Here is a 15312-nt window from a genome sequence, read left to right as displayed (position 1 = left end):
AAAAAAAAAAATTGACGTGGGGTTCCCCTAAATATCCATACCAGACCCTTCAGGTCTGGTATGGATATTAATATTAAGGGGGACCCCGCATCGAAAATCCATACCAGACCCTTTATCCGAGCACACAACCTGGCAGGCCGCAGGAAAAGAGGGGGGACGAGAGAGGGCCCCCCCTCCTGAACCGTACCAGGCCACATGCCCTCAACATTGGGAGGATGCTTTGGGGGTCTGTGACCCCTCAAAGCACCATGTCCCCATGTTGATGGGGACAAGGGCCTCATCCCCACAACCCTCGCCGGTGGTTGTGGGGGTCTGCAGGCAGGGGGCTTATCAGAATCTGGAAGCCCCCTTTAACAAGGGAACCCCCAGATCCCACCCCCCCTGTTTGAAATGGTAAGGGGGTACAAAAGTACCCCTACCATTTCACAAAGAAAGCGTAAAAATGGTCAAATAAGACAAACACACTTTTGAAAAATTCCTTTATTAAAAATAAAAAAAAGATTCCAGAGGTGGTAATCCACTCTTGCTATCCAGCGATGGATGATAATCTCTCCGGGGTCCAGCGATGGCTGATCTGATCCAGTGACGGGTGATTTTCAGTCCAGCGCTGTCCATATATGCATCCGTCTTCTGTCTCCACTGCGGAGACACTGCGGGGATCCCAGCACTGACGTTTCTTATATTAGGAGGGTGGGGCCACCCGTCACCTGACCCCGCCCCCTCTGACGCTGGTGAGGGAAGCCATGGGGTTCTCCAGTGACGTATGGGTGACCCCACCCCCTCTGATGTAACGCAGGTTTCTGCTCCCTGACAAATTGCCTGCTGTAGCCCGCAATTCATCCATCTCACTACTGGAGGCTGTTGCAATCTTTAGAAGGTTTTCACTGACTTTGTCTATGTCCTCCCCGAGACGTCTCCTCTCTGCTTCCCACTTACCCCCCCCCCCCCCCCCCCCATTTGCTCAGATATTAATTTAATTCTGAGCAAAACTGCTATTTCATTTGCCAACTTTTCTTTATTAACTTTCTTTTTTTAGCTGTTTACCCAATAATCTGCTATTATGTTGCTGACACTGAGACAATAGTACCTTACACTGGCTTTCAAGAGGTTCATCTGCACATGAATGATAACTGGCAGAGGCGTACTTTTTAAGATGTGTATACACAAGTTCCATTTCACAACCATACAATCCACACAATACACAATTATATTTGTACTAATGTTCCAACACTGCACTGAGTAATAAACCAAACTCAATTATCGTTAGCTCTTTCAACTTCGCTCTTCTAGAATTCAATATTCTTCATTCATTACCACTTTTACCTGGTATCATTCAAAACATTTAAACTTTTGCATATCCATAGAAAAGACTCACCACACTTACTGTGGCATTATCAGCTGCCTTGTATCTGAGCACTTCCGTCCTGTAGGTTCTATGCGGATTTTAGGATTGCCACATGCTATCTGGGGTGCCATTTGAAGAACATTGTGCACTATACAAACTACTATTAACTTGTCTATTCCCATAGTTATTTCGTTTATAAAACCCTGCTAGGCACACTGATATAAGGTTACTTATGAAAACACACACACTGCTGCTAGTAAAACATTTCATTTCTTTCCCAAGAAATTGGGAAAGCTAACATAAAGTATTAAAAATACATTACAATATCACAAAGCTTACAATCAGAACATATAATACAAGAATATGAAAGATGAATATGAAAGATAATTAGCACATCCTAGTAGCTGGCCTCATGATGGAATAAGAGATCCGGCCCACATGGTTCAGGCCTGAGCCATCACCCAGGGTAGGCCTCAAGATGGCAGAGTCAACAGATTAGCAGAGAACACAACTTCATGGTATGGCCGCAGCGAACAGAGAGAGACAGAGCTCTCTGTAACAATCCTTTTTTACAATCATACACCATCCAAACCGCATCCCACTGCCAGTCCCATTTGCTTTGGACCAATCAGTGTTCACATGACAATCCTCCTTATATTACTGACTGTCCTGCCATACTTGGCTTCTGGGGACAGTATTGCAGTCTATGCGCCCTGGGCCATCTTCATCATCAATCTATTTGAAGTGTCGTGCACACCAGATGGACTGAAGACAACTCCTTTTTGCCATGCAGATTCTGTTTGGTGCCACATTCCTCTATACCTTTTAAAAGTGTGGGACTGCAAGGGTCAATATGGCTGATCTTGGTTGTACAAACAGATGTGTAGAAACTTTAGAAATATAACAGTAATTCATGTTTAATTCCAACAGTATACATTATTATTATTATTATTAAGCACAATTTATATAGCGCCAACAGTTTACGCAGCGCTTTAAAATATATAGGGGGGACAACACAATTACAGTACGATACAAAAGGTACAGGAGGGCCCTGCTTGTAGAGCTTACATTCTAAAGGGAGGGGTGGTGAATGATTTGATGGGGGTGGCTCAGGGACAGTTAGGTGGGTGTGGCATAGGCTTCCCTGAATAAATGAGTTTTCAGGGAACTCCTAAAGCTGGAAAGGGTAGGGGCTGATCGGACAAACTGGGGCAGGGAGTTCAAGAGGATGGGAGAGGCTCTGGAGAAGTCTTGAAGGCGAGCATGAGAGGAGGTAACAAGGGAGATAGAAAGCAGGAGGTCCTCTGGGGAGCGGAGGGGACAATTTGGGAGATATCTGCAGATGAGGTTGGTGATGTAGATGGGGGCGATGTTGTGGATGGCTTTGTATGTTATGGTTAGCATTTTGAATTTTACACGATGGGGTAGGGGAAGCCATTGAACGGATTGGCAGTCACGGAACAATTAGTGAGGTGTATTAGTCTAGCAGCAGCATTCATAATAGACTGAAGGGGGGATAGCCTGCTTAAGGGTAGGCCATTAAGGAGAGAGTTGCAGTAGTCAAGGCGGGAAATAATCAAGGAGTGAACGAGTTGCTTTGTGGGGTCATTAGTCAGGAAAGGTCGAATTCTGGAGATGTTGCAGAGGTGAAGGTGGCAGGATTTAGCCAGTGATTGGATATGGGGGCTGAAGGTGAGGTCAGAGTCAAGGATTACACCCAGGACCCTGGCATGTGTGGAGGGACCAATGGTTGTGTTGTTGATATTAATGGTGAAGTCACGGGGGGGGGATTGTGAAGGAGGAAATATAACAAGCTCAGTTTTAGAAAGATTGAGTTTGAGGAAGTGGTGTGACATCCATACTGATATGTCATTCAGTAAGTTGGAGATCTGTGAGGAGATTGAGGGGGTGAGTTGAGGAGTGGAGAGATAGATCTGGGTGTCGTCTGCATAGAGGTGGTATTGGAAACCAAGGGAGTTTATCAACTGGCCCAGGGAAGAGGTATAGAGCGAGAATAGGAGGGGCCCAAGGACAGAACCTTGGGGTACCCCAACAGAAAGAGGAAGGGGAGCGGAGGAGATGGAGTTGTAAGTGACACTGAAAGTGCGCTGAGATAGGTAGGAGGAAAACCAGGATAAAGCAGAATCGCAAGGGAGTGTAATTTGCTGAGGAGGAGCAGGTGGTCAACTGTGTCAAAGGCAGCAGAGAGGTCTAAAAGTATGAGTATGGAGTAGTGGCCGTTGGTTTTAGCAGTTAGTAGGTCATTGGTGAGTTTTAGTAGGGCAGTTTCAGTAAAATGTTGTGGGCGGAAGCCAGACTGTAGGGGTCGGGAAGGTTGTTGTCCATGAGGTAGCGACTCATTTGGTCATGGACAAGGCGTTTGATGAGCTTGGAGGCAAACGGGAGCAGGGAGATGGGTCTTAAGTTGTTCAAACAGATGGGGTCTAGTGAGTTCTTTTTGAGTATGGGGTAACCAGTGCATATTTGAGCTGGGAAGGAAAGGTGCTGGAGGAGAAGGAGAGGTTGAAGATGTGGGTTAGGGAGTTAAGGATAGAGTGGGAAGGTGCTAGCAGTAATTGTGAGGGGACAGGGTCCAGGGAGCAGGTAGTGAGGTGGGCAATGGAGAGTAGTTTATTAACTTCATCTGTGGTAACTGGGCAAAAAGAGGAGAGTATTGAGCGTGGTGTTGGACCTGTTGTGTTGGGTAGGAGAGGAAGTTGAATGCTGAATATCTCCTTGTGAATTGTGTCAATTTTGCTATTGAAATGGTTGGCAATCTGTTGAGCGGTAAGCAAGTTTGTGGGTGGGGGCAGTGGGGGGTGAAGTAAGGAATTAAGGGTGGAAAAGAGTTGGCGAGGTTTGGATGAGTGGGTTTTGATGAGAGTGTTGTAATAGGTTTGTTTAGCAGTGTGGAGGCAGGAGTTGTATTTGACAAGGGCAGATTTGTAGAGGGTAAAGTCTTGCAGGGACTTAGATTTACACCACGCTCGCTCAAGAGCATGGCTGTGTCTCTTAAGACTTCTGGTGTTGTCTGTTTGCCAGGGTTGCGGCAGACGGGGCCTTGTTCTGCGTGTAGAAAGAGGAGCAAGTATGTCTAGGGAGGATGACAGCATGTTGTTGTAGATGGAAGTGGTTAGGTCTCGGTAGGACAGCGGTGCAATTTTGTCATAAAGGCCATCAGTAGCAGAATGAAGAAGAGAAGGGTTGAGGTTGCGAAGGTTTCTGCGGGTAGTGGTTTGTAGGTTGGCAGCATGGGATGTAGGAGACAAGGAGAGAGTGAAAAGGATAAGGTTGTGATCAGAGAAAGGAAAGGGTGTGTTAGAGAAATTGCAGGGAGTGCTGCGATGGGAGAATACGAGGTCGAGTGTGTTACCGTTGAAGTGAGTGGTGGTTTGTGTCCATTGTGTTAGGTTAAAAGAGGAGGTTAGGTTGAGTAGTTTAGAAGTGGTAGCAGTATTAACATTAATTAGAATGTTAAAGTCACCTGGGATGATAGCAGGTACTTCAGATGAGAGAAAATAGGGTAGCCATACAGAGAAGTCATCCAGAAAGCGTGACACTGTTGGAGGAGGTAGACAGCATATTTTTGGGGTGGGAATTGGGTGTGGGAGGGCCGGGGTTTGGTGCAATGTCACCAGACATTAGGAGTAGTAGGAGGGTGAGGGTGGTAAGGCGGGAGTGGGATTCATAGGGGGGGCAGATGCTGTGGTGGAATGGACGTGGTGATACTGTGTGGGCTACATGGGTATACATGTCTTCAAATTTCTGGGACAGGTAAGCTAATTATAGTCAGGGTCACCCCAGGGTCGACAGAGGGTATTGTCACTGAAATGCATAGTCACATAGTTACATAGTAGATGAAGTTGAAAAAAGACACAAGTCCATCAATTCCAACCTATGTGTGTGATTATATACCCATTATTATCTCATATCATCACCTGGCCATTGCAGCAGAGAACATGGGCATATGATTAATTGGTTCTGCGCACCAATATGACTGCAATTAATTCTTTTTGCAATGCTCATGTTAAGGGTTAGATCCAAAAAAGCTTTACATTCGGAAACCGTTATAGGTTTTTACTTGAATGGCCTAGAAGGGTATAAATTTGTCAAGGGGTGTTGATATGTTTGCTGTTTCCACCTGAAACCCAGGCTGGGCTGTAAATGGGGGGATAACAAGTTCTGCTGAATCTGGGGTCAGCCAATTAGGGTTTGCATGCACCTCCGGGAAGGCTACTACGGACCTGTGCTCAAATTCTTGGTGGCTGCAGATGCATTACACTACTACTGCTGGCCACCTCAGCAGCTTGTACTGCACCGCAGGTGCTCCTCAGTTCACCATGGAATACTGTAGTACTGGCGTCTGAATGACCAGGAAATACTAGGTCGCTGGTGCTTACCAGATCACCAAAAAGTAGTGCAGTGCTAGTACTTGCGTCCTGCTGCATATGAGCATAATCATTTGTTTCTAGCACTTCAGCAGCATGGGGTCGGCTATGTCCGATTTTAGCAGGGACCTCTCTACCCTCGTCTGAGCTAGCTGTCAGGGTGTCACTGCTTTCTACAGTTTCATATTCTGAGCCTGATTCTGACAGTGAGGATTCCCCTGCACGCTCATGTGTAATGATCAGAATCCTGTAGGCCTCCTCACTAGTTTACTTTTCTTTGGACATTCTGGGCATTCTTTTTACAGGTACCTAGTGGCAACTATGGGAAAAAGAGCTCCTAGCTAGCAATCAGGGACTGCTTGTGTGCTAGAAATAAAATTAACTGATAGTGCTTGTAGAGATCAAGCCTGATCTTGTTAACACTACAGTTTTGTGGACAATGTATCAGAGGGTGCAGTGATCAGAAAAAATTATACTATAATGCACTTGTTGGTGGGGAGGGGGGATGGGGGGGCAGGGAGACTAAACACAAGGCTGATCCTGCTAATGCTGTTTTCTGGGATAGTAGTATAGATAATGGTGGTGTTCAGCAATCTATAGTGTGACTGTGGTAGTGGGGCAGGCAGTCTGATGCTAACTGACTGTACGCTATCTGTTGTCTATTACATTTTTCCCTGATGTACTGTAGGATAGGATATCAAGGGTTTGCATGATCATTATTATTTCACTAGGTGGGTTCTATTACTATTATTATTATTTATCGCATATTTCTTGCTTTTTATATGTGGTCAAGTCTTATTAGCTTTTATGTCCCCAGGGAGGCAATTGGTGACCGTCTGACTCCCCTTTTGCACCCTTGGTTTCCCATTTGGTCATTATGTTGCCACTAGAGTAGATAACATGGAACCGCGCAGCTGTCCTGCAATAGATTTATGTTTGAGCGCTGCTAGCACAGTCAGCCACAAGTTCAGTCACAGGCAATCCTCAGACTGATGAAAGGGGAACTCCTCCAGAAACGCATCTCTGTATCGGCACCCCCAATGTATGATGTAATTTGTGAGGTGCGTCTGCACTGAAAGCAGCTGGTCTCTCTTCCTCCAGCGCAGAACCAGTGTTTCCCCAGCAAGCTGCAGCATTCCATCCAGCTTGGCTGGGCTTCTCCAATTCCTGTGCCTTGATGCAGATCAAGTGAGCTTTGGCTGCTTCACTTTAGGACTACTACATACTTCTTCTTACACCTTGTTTATGAGTGCATTTTTATCATGTTATTTAATAAATTGGAATATTTTATCTACTATACAATGAACTTTTTGCTTTGGATTTTTTTTCTGTTGAAGGGAACAGAACAGGGACATCCTACTTCCATGTCCACCATCGCAAGATGGATAAGAAGAAATCTGATAACTAGAGCTTATATTCTCTAGGACAAATATCCTCCTGCACTTTTATGTGCCCATTCCAAAAGATCAGTGGGAGTTCCCTGGGGGTTTTGGCATCAGCCTTCTGTAACTCAGGTGTGTAAGGCTGCCACCTGATCCTCTGTTCATACTTTATCAACGTTCTACCAGCTGGATGTCCAATCTTCTGCAGCTGCAAGCTACTTGCAGCGGCACTCTGAAGTTGAGTCTGTTGACCCCCAGTTCTGTTTGCCACATATTTGCCTATCCTTCTCATTCACTGCTTGGGGACATTCCAGGATCTATGAATGCTTTTCTTGTGTCACATACTGTACAATTTAGATAAGATGAATTTTGACTTACCTGTAAAATCCATATCTTGGAGTACAGTACAGACACAGGCCATCTTTACATTCCTTGGTTACTCCCCATTACTTACTACCAAAAGGAGGACTCACAGAATGAGGTAGGGGTATATGACTACTTTACCTGTATCCTCGACTGTATTCCAAGATATGGAATTTACAGACAAGCTAAAACTTCAAAATGTAATATGGTTTGGAGAGGGATTTAGATTTATTGATACACTTAAACAACTGTACAGTGAAACCATAATTGTGCTAATCTCTGCTTTTATAAAAGATTTTTGCACACCAATCATGTAAAAAACTTCAGCATGGTGGAAGATTCCCAATGTGTTCAAATATGTTGTACCAGAATTATTATTTTTTTCAGATCAATTTGATCATCTCTAACTACATGCAACTTTGAAGCACCAAATGTTTATGGTAATTATTACCTCCTGCTGACCACAGACATTCAATAAATAAAAGAATGGGCACTATTAGATTTTAATATGGTTTATTTTCCAGCTCTGTAAGGACTGCTTTGCTCTGCGATATTTGTATACAGTATATGGGATTTCTAACTTTTAAATTGCATACATAAAATTCAGTTTACAAGACTGGGTCGGCACAGTTCTCACAAGAGGCAGAGTAACTGCAGAGGCACAAATGTGTAATACATCTGGGTATTTCCTGTAATCTGAGCTTCAAAACATACATTGTTACAAAGAGAAGAAAAGGTTTTATTCTATTTCGTGCAGTGCAACCTAGAATTGTTCTTCTGTATCCTAGGGACAAAAAATATAACCCCTGATGTGAAATAACTTGTAGTAATAGGTTTTATACCCATACCAGTCAAACAAGATTCCTTACTGCATGAAATTATAGAATTCTGCTAAACATTTCTTTACATAAATGACATATCCAGACTGATTTCAACCCAAATGTCAGTTTATATATGCATATATGCTTTTTAATTTAGGTATACATTTTTTTTTTTCAACCTGACCAAACGTGCATTTAGAAAGCGTAAAACTATTAACCTGTAGCTTTATTTTATACTTTGGACGGAGAAGTATTTAACGTTAAATACTGTAATAAACAGGACATTTATACAATCATTAAAAATATACTTTTAAGAGAAAGGACAAGCAGTTTTAAAGCTGCAGTTAATACTTGTATAGCACTTGGGGAATGTACCAAAAACCTAATAAAATAAAAAGTTGGTGCATCTTTGAATCAAGGTTTTTCCAGGCAACTCACCACTGCGTATCTCAAACTATAAAATACAGCACTGTGCAAACTCTGTGCTATATCTGCACCAAAAAGACTCTGGGTACATGATCACACATGGTTTCTTTGTTGTGAAATTGTTTGAGTAGCGTTCTGGTTGTCAGAGAACTGCCTTTAGGGTATAGTGAAATCTGTTTTCTGTAATCTTACTTAAAGGTAAGCTTGTTCATATAAGGCAGTGGTCTCCAAACCGTCGCCCTTTGCTTGCCTTTAGCCAGCCCTTGTCACTATTCCACCCACCAACAGCAAGGATGGGACAGTATTCAGCACACTGACAGCAACAATGGGACACCATTCCTCCCGACAACAAAGATGGGACACTATTCCGCCCACTGACACCAATGAAGGGACACAGTCTGACCATTTTAAAGTCTGAAGGATAGTAAACTGGCCCTTTGTTTAAAAAGGTTGGAGACCCCTGATATAGGGAAACAGGTTTACTCCAATGCTGGCCCAAACGCTGCACATACTGTTTTTTTGCTTCTCCACTCTTTTTTGCGTTGCACACTGGGAGCTTAAACAGGGCTGAGGACTCTCCCTGCCCTTATGAGTGAGAGTGCTGGGTGCTTGAACATCAAATCACTAGCAATATCATAGGGAAAGAAAGGGCACGAGTCACATGCTCCTCAACCCTAAAATTACCAGGTATTTTTCTTCAATCTTGATCGCCAAGCATAAAATGGTGGAAAAGCAGAGGGAAGGAAAGGAAAGCACGTGCTGCTGCTGGGCCATCATGTAACCAATAAGTTAAATTTGACATGTGCTCAAATGTTACCTTATGCTACCTGAACAGACACACTGGGATGAAGAATAAAAACAAATACCTTTCCTGAAGAATGTACTACAAGCACCCTTTAGTGTTAATCACATAACCAAAGCCTTGGTGTTTGGTTTTATAACCTTTGAAATGCAAGATCAGGATTCAGATTGGCTTACCCTCTCCTTTAGCAGCCATCACATAACCAAATGCCCATCTTTTCAGCATATAAACAATATTACAGGGGAGCATGGCAAAACATTTCCCCTAAGCCCTTGTACACACGGTTGGACATTCCGACAACAAAATGTATCCAAAGCATTTAGTCCGGAAGTGGTGTTGCATACACACGGTCGGACAAAGTTGTCGGAAAATGCAATCTTTCGGAACGTGATGCCGTTTGTGCCTTGCGACAGGACTACGTTGCGGCTAGTAGCCAATAGCTTTGGTGTCGTAATTTGATCTGAGCATGCGTGCCACTCTGTCCGATCGGAATTCTCTACAAACGATCAAAGTAAGATCGGATCATGTTGTTGGAAAATGTTATAGCCCAGCTCTAAAACTTTGTCGGTCGGATATTCCAACGCAAACAGTCCGATGGAGCCTACACGTGGTCAGATTATCCGACAACACGGTCCGATCGGACATTTTCCGTCGGAATATCCGACCGTGTGTACAAGGGCTTAGAAGTGAAAGCAGAATCGTTCTTTTAAGCTTTTATTTATCCAACCCAAAAAGACTTAAAATATCTTTAGCATTTCAACATAGGTCATCTTTAACAAGGTACTTTCTCTGTATAATAGAGGCCATGTCCGTTAACTTTTAAAACATAAGCGGTACCCCATTACAGGAAAGCCCTACTGTCTGGTATAGTCACTTTATATAGGAGGAGGACAAAGTTTACAATAAAAGGAAAGGGAGAATTTTTAAAGTGGAAGTTTTGTCAAATTCTAAACTAGCTCTAAACCTACTCTCTGCCACATTTTAAGCCTAATTTATCTAGCCCTGTAAAGAAAAAAAAAATCACCATACTTACCTGTTCTGCAGCCGGTCTGGTCCCACGCTGAGCTGTCTGTGGCAGCTTCAGTCTGTGGGAGTGTGCAGGAGAGGCAGCCAATGGAAGCCCCATAGTAAATGTATGGGTGACATCAAAGCCATTGTCAGTTCTTTCCTGCACACAGCATTAACAGCTGGAGACCTGACTGGAGTAGCTGCAGAACAGGTAAGTATAGCATTTTTTTTTTTTACAGGGCTAGATAGATTAGGCTTCGAATTTTTATCGTTAGTTTTGACTAAACTTCCACTCTAATGTTTGTATATAAATATGATAAATGCGTGTAAAAGTTCAAGTTTTTTTTTTTTATATATTTCGTTTTGAAATCATATCTACATGGAGGCAGCCATATTTGTTCATTCCACAATTAGGTCCTGCTTTGTGATTTGCAATGCTAAAACAAAGATTGCATTTTATGACTCCTTACATTACAAAGGTAGATGCTGACCACTCATTTAAAACAACATACTCCCTATATGGTGGGAATCCTATTTACATTTTTAAGTAGTAAGGTTGTTTTGTAGTGGATAATATAACCTACGTGTAGTTGGTCATTTACATATTTCTACACAACAAAAACATGCTCACTGAAAATGCACAATACTTTTTTGTTTTCAGTATACCCTGTCCTATTTGATTATATTTTGAAAGGAGTCAGTTGAAGTGCAAAGTACATAGCAGATTGGTCTCATATAGTGCTTGAGGGCACTATATTGTGCAAATTGGTTTATGCAAACAGGCCGATCAGGAAGAATCCACTCTTGTGCTATGGCAAAATTATATACCTACATTATAAAAATAAAATTTAATAATGCAGGATTGTTTCCCCTTCAGTGACTCAACAGAGGGGCACTTGCACTTTAAGTAGAGGTGTTCAATACACTGTACACCTGGTGTTTGATTTGGCTGTTTTATGGCAGTTCTAAAGTGAAGTTAAATTTCATGCAAAGATAAAGATTAAATTCAGGATAGGAGATAAACAATCACTGTGTTCCTTCATACTTTTAGGCTGACTTTACATTTATAGATTGTGGGAACACACAAAAAAATAAGCATGGTTTAAATGCAATACAGGGTAAGTCAAGGCACTTTAAGCAATGTGTTGCAGTGCCATTCATTAAGAATGGCACCTCAACACACAACCACGACAGGTGCTTTAAATATATCTCCATCTAAATAAATGAGCTGCTATAATGGAACACATGCAGTAACACGATAATGGACAGCTATAGTGCGAAGGAGAAAAAAAAAAACATGCAACTATTAATTGTTCCATATTTTTAATAATTGGATATTTTTCTTTTTTGTAGCACATTTGCAATATGGATATAACAATTTAGGCGATTCCCCCAGCTGAATAGCAGACACCCTCCAATGCCACACCTTCCACTGAAAGATTTGTATACCAATGTATACATTTTTCATCTGCAGTCATCTAAAAACACCAAAAATTCCAGATATGGTGCAAAAATATACACTCTAGCTGTAAAGAAGTACAATTGTTCAGAAGAGCATATATCTACATAGGATCTTTAGAAGCAGCAGGTGTGCTAATGTGAAAGCCAAATTTAATAGAGGAGCTTTAACACTAGTTAAAAAAAAAAAGGGGGGGGGGGGGACTAAGCGAGGCAGTGGAGAGTCAGTACCAATATAAATTATTCTTATTGCCTTGCATTCTGCACTTGTTTTGAATACCTGCATAAAATGCCAGATACAATTGCAGCAGAGCTTAAAAATTAAGAGAATTACACGTTTTGCTTTATTCACCCTGTAATAAACAAAAAGCAAAAACCATAAAAAGCAAAATAAAATTGCATGTGCACTCCGTAGGCATCACAAATGCCAAGAAGGCCAACCACTATACAGCAAGTCTGGACACGAATCACCATGCATGCTAGTGCACCACAAATCACCAGACTCTACAATAAAGCGGACTATGCACTCAAAATGGAAAAACCACATAAGCTTATAAAGAACATATAGTATGCAGAAATGAATAGAATTTGTGCAACTAAAAATACACAAAACTATATTGTTATGCTAGAAGTTGAAAATATGACTAGTAAAAATGCTGTATTTCCAGAAATCTGGTGTCTTCATCTGCGAATAGGGGAAGATTAAACTATTCAGAAGGTTTGTCAGAAACAGCCACCATTAAACTAAACAGAAATATACAGGAGTCACAAACTTAAAGCATGACTGCTGCAAATGATTGTGGAAAAGTACTGTTACAGAAATACTTTTTTGGGATTATCCATTTTCAGTGGAACAATTTCTAAATTTATCTCCAAGCACAATTGGTCCTAAACAGAAGGCTCATTACCAAGAGCCAAACTTAGATTTCACTCTGTCAGCACAACAAGCAAATGTAAAGTTGTCCAGGTAAACTAGAAACCTTGTTTGTGATTGACCACTTCAGAATAAAAAAACAATCCCCCTTCTGCAAATCATTTGATATTAGGGGCGTCCTTTATGCAGAGCCGCTGGCAGATGTGTGTGCATCCATCTCAGAGCTCCTTGCAGGCAGCTTATACAAATGGATGGAAAAAACATGCATGGAGAAAACCGCATCACATGACATTTGTCAAGCAGTTGTGTCTGTGCCAGTTCTGCTTATGTATCCACTACTATGGGCTACCTGCATGCATCTGCTAGCAGATGAATTCTGAATAAAATCAGAATTTTTCCAAACTAATGTCACTGATCTAAAGATCGTAGACAGCTCTAAAAATATTGAGGTCTCTGATAATTTATCATGCTCGAAAGTCTAAGAATCTTTGGTGGGTTTATCATTCACTTTGGGGCAGAAGGCCCAATTTTTAAAACAAAAGTTTGCCAATGGATCTAAAATGTTCTCAAATTTTGCGTCATGTATGCCGACTATAATATGAATGATACAACAGGATCAATTCATGAAGCTTACAAAGATAAGCTGCATTATTTTTTTTTAATAAGGGAAAGTTACTTTTAGAATTTTCTGATTTTTCCATGGTTAAAAAAAAAATATATATATTATTTTCTCCTGTGTTAAAGCTTTGTGAATTTTTACCTAATGTGTGTAAATGGCCCTGCACCAAGAGCCAAGTGCAAAGTTAAGAAAACTAGAACCTGTGAGTTTACTGTAGCAATAGCGGTTGTATTGTATTGTTAGCAGAACTGATTCGGTCAACAAAATGCCTGGCTTCTTTTTCTTTAAAAATGGTCAGTCCACCCATAGATATTTAACGGAAGAGTAAAATCACCAATATTTTTTATACTCAAGCTTCTCCTGGTCCGCACATCTGCCGCATTAATTAAAGGGGATCCTCACATAAAATATAAAAACATTTCAGTACTCTACCCCCCCCCCCCCATTATTCTTCCAATATTTTTTATTTAACATTTCTTGTTTTTCTGCTGGACCCACCTTTTCATTTAAGCATTTCACTTTTCTCCTACAACCTCCTGGGGTACCATTTTCAGGAGGTATTTTTTACCATTCATTTAAATAGAGACATCTGCTGTTCTCACACACGTACAGATAGAGATAGCCAGTTTATATACTGTTCCATGAATGGTGAAAAGTAATGCCTTCTGGCATATGCGACGTCCATCACATATACCAGTCAGAAAGTAACGCCTCCTGGAATACGGACATCAGATATCCCAGGAGGCATGGCTAGTCTCCATTAATAAAATATGTAAACTAATACAGTGCCAGATCTTTATCTGACACTACAGTGCCTTTCAAAAGTATTCACCCCCCTTGGCATTTTTCGTGTTTTGTTGCTTCACAACCTGGAATTAACATGGATTGTTTGGGGATTTGCATAATTTAATTTACAGAACATGCCCACGACTTTGAAGATTTTTTTTTTTTTACTGTGAAGCAAACAACAAATAGGACAAAATAACAGAAAAAGTCAATGTGCATAACTATTCACCCCCCTAAAGTCAATACTTTGTAGAGCCACCTTTTGCGGCTATCACAGCTCCAAGTCGCTTTGGATAAGTCTCGAGCAGCTTGCCACATCTTACCACTGGGATTTTTGCCCATTCCTCTTTGCAAAACTGTCCCAGCTCCTTCAAGTTGGATGGTTTGCGCTTGTGAACAGCAATCTTTAAGTCTGACCACAGATTTTCTTTGTATTGAGGTCTGGGCTTCAACTAGGCCATTCCAACACATTTACATATTTCCCCTTAAACCACTTAAGTGTTGCTTTAGCAGTGTGTTTGGAGTCATTGTTCTGCTTGAAGATGAACCTCCGTCCTAGCCTCAAATCACACACACAGAGTGGTACAGGTTTTGCTCAAGAATAACCCTGTATTTAGCACTATCCTCCTTTCCCTCAAATGTGACTAGTTTCCCAGTCCCAACTGCTGAAAAAATGTTTTTCTTTAGGCGATGTGATGTGTTGGGTTTGCGCCAGACAGCGTTTTATTTGATGGCCAAAAAGTTACATTTTAATCACATCAGACCAGAGCACCTTCCTCCATACATTTTGAAAAGTCCCCCGCATCTTTTCGCAGACGACTCAAAACGTGCCATTTTGTTTTTTGCTGAAAGTAATGGCTTTCTTCTGCCCACTCTGCCATAAAACCCAACTCTATGGAGCATACGGCTTATTGTCGTCCTATGTACAGATACTCCAGTCTCTGCAGCTCCTCCGGGGTTACCTATGCTGCCTCTCCGAATTAATGCCCTCCTTGCCCGGTCCGTGAGTTTTGGTGTAGGGCTGTCTCTTGGCAGGTTTG

Source organism: Lithobates pipiens, unplaced genomic scaffold (assembly GCF_037356315.1).
Source record: "Lithobates pipiens isolate NorthernLeopardFrog02 unplaced genomic scaffold, aLitPip1_a1.2 Scaffold_19, whole genome shotgun sequence".
NCBI classification, from domain to species: Eukaryota; Metazoa; Chordata; class Amphibia; order Anura; family Ranidae; genus Lithobates; species Lithobates pipiens.
Note: the sequence above shows the minus strand (reverse complement) of the source record.